This window comes from Entelurus aequoreus, linkage group LG21, assembly GCF_033978785.1.
Source record: "Entelurus aequoreus isolate RoL-2023_Sb linkage group LG21, RoL_Eaeq_v1.1, whole genome shotgun sequence".
In the NCBI taxonomy this organism is placed as follows: domain Eukaryota; kingdom Metazoa; phylum Chordata; class Actinopteri; order Syngnathiformes; family Syngnathidae; genus Entelurus; species Entelurus aequoreus.
In genome coordinates, this window is record NC_084751.1 from 32,834,782 (window position 1) to 32,837,523 (window position 2,742).

A 2,742-nucleotide genomic window follows, 5' to 3' on the forward strand; every position below is an offset into this window, starting at 1 on the left:
TTTTTAAATGGCTGTATGAATATATATTGTCTCAAAAACATGACTTAGATCAGGGGTCCCCAAACTACGGCCCGCGGGCCAGATACGGCCCGCCAGCGTCCAAAATCCGGCCCACGGGTAGTCCCGGGTAAAATATATATATATATACATTATTTTTTATTTTATTTATTATTATTATAATTTTTAATTTTTACAATCTATCCCAGGGGGGTCCAAACTACGTCCCGGGTAAAAAAAAAAAATTTTTTTTTAAAAGTTTTTTTTATCTATCCTTTCTAGCCCATCCATCAATCCATTTTATACCGCTTGTTACTCTCGGGGTCTCCTAGCCGCTCAGGCAAATCATAATGTCTAAAAATGCATTGTCCCATCAATAACATGACATATATATATATATATATATATATATATATATATATATATATATATATATATATATATATATATATATATATATATATATATATATATATATATATATATATACATATATGTACATATATGTATGTATGTATATATATATATATATACATATATGTACATATATGTATGTATGTATGTATATATATATATATATATATATATATATGTATATGTATATATATATATATATATGTATATATATATATATAAAAATATACAGTACATATATATATATATATATATATATATATATATATATATATATATATATATATATATATATATATATATATATATATATATATATATATATATATATATATATATATATATATATCCATCCAAACCCCGTTTCCATATGAGTTGGGAAATTGTGTTAGATGTAAATATAAACGGAATACAATGATTTGCAAATCCTTTTCAACCCATATTCAATTGAATGCACTACAAAGACAAGATATTTGATGTTCAAACTCATAAACTTTATTTATTTTTTGCAAATAATAATTAACTTAGAATTTCATGGCTGCAACATGTGCCAAAGTAGTTGGGAAAGGGCATGTTCACCACTGTGTTACATCACCTTTTCTTTTAACAACACTCAATAAACGATTGGGAACTGAGGAAACTAATTGTTGAAGCTTTGAACGTGGAATTCTTTCCCATTCTTGTTTTATGTAGAGCTTCAGTCGTTCAACAGTCCGGGGTCTCCGCTGTCGTATTTTACGCTTCATAATGCGCCACACATTTTCGATGGGAGACAGGTCTGGACTGCAGGCGGGCCAGGAAAGTACCCGCACTCTTTTTTTACGAAGCCACGCTGTTGTAACACGTGCTGAATGTGGCTTGGCATTGTCTTACTGAAATAAGCAGGGGCGTCCATGAAAAAGACGGCGCTTATATGGCAGCATATGTTGTTCCAAAACCTGTATGTACCTTTCAGCATTAATGGTGCCTTCACAGATGTGTAAGTTACCCATGCCTTGGGCACTAATGCACTCCCATACCATCACAGATGCTGACTTTTGAACTTTGCGTCGATAACAGTCTGGATGGTTCGTTTCCCCTTTGGTCCGGATGACACGATGTCGAATATTTCCAAACACAATTTGAAATGTGGACTCGTCAGACCACAGAACACTTTTCCACTTTGCATCAGTCCATCTTAGATGATCTCGGGCCCAGAGAAGCCGGCGGCGTTTCTGGATGTTGTTGATAAATGGCTTTCGCTTTGCATAGTAGAGCTTTAACTTGCACTTACAGATGTAGTGACCAACTGTATTTAGTGACAGTGGTTTTCTAAAGTGTTCCTGAGCCCATGTGGTGATATCCTTTAGAGATTGATGTCGGTTTTTAATACAGTACCGTCTGAGGGATCGAAGGTCACGGTCATTTGATGTTGGTTTCCGGCCATGCCGCTTACGTGGAGTGATTTCTCCAGATTCTCTGAACCCTTTGATGATATTACGGACCGTAGATGTTGAAATCCCTAAATTTCTTGCAATTGCACTTTGAGAAACATTGTTCTTAAACTGTTTGACTATTTGCTCAAGCAGTTGTGGACAAAGGGGTGTACCTCGCCCCATCCTTTCTTGTGTAAGACTGAGCATTTTTTTGGGAAGCTGTTTTTATACCCAATTGTGGCACCCACCTGTTCCCAATTAGCCTGCACACCTGTGGGATGTTCCAAATAAGTGTTTGATGAGCTTTCCTCAACTTTATCAGTATTTATTGCCACCTTTCCCAACTTCTTTGTCACGTGTTGCTGGCATCAAATTCTAAAGTTAATGATTATTTGCAAAAAAAAAAAAAGTTTATCAGTTTGAACACCAAATATGTTGTCTTTGTAGCATATTCAACTGAATATGGGTTGAAAATGATTTGCAAATCATTGTATTCCGTTTATATTTACATCTAACACAATTTCCCAACTCATATGGAAACGGGGTTTGTATATATGTATAGGCTCCAGCACCCCCCGCGACCCTGTAAGGGACAAGCGGTAGAAAATGGATGGATGAATGTATAGCCCGGCCCCTGGCCTCATTTTTTTAACCCAATGCGGTCCCCGGGTCAAAAGGTTTGGGGACCCCAGACATAGATGGTGTCTAGTTGAATGTCCTATGGCCCTTATTTTACAAAAATATATTTAGTTGATTTTTTTTAGAAATACTTTTAGTTTTTAATACAATTATGAATATACATTAAATCATGTTAAAAAACACATGACACATAGAGGTTTAGCTGAATATACTGCAAGTCTGATTCTGGGGACAAAAAATATTTTGCAGATTTTTCAGAAACATCTTTATTGTTCAG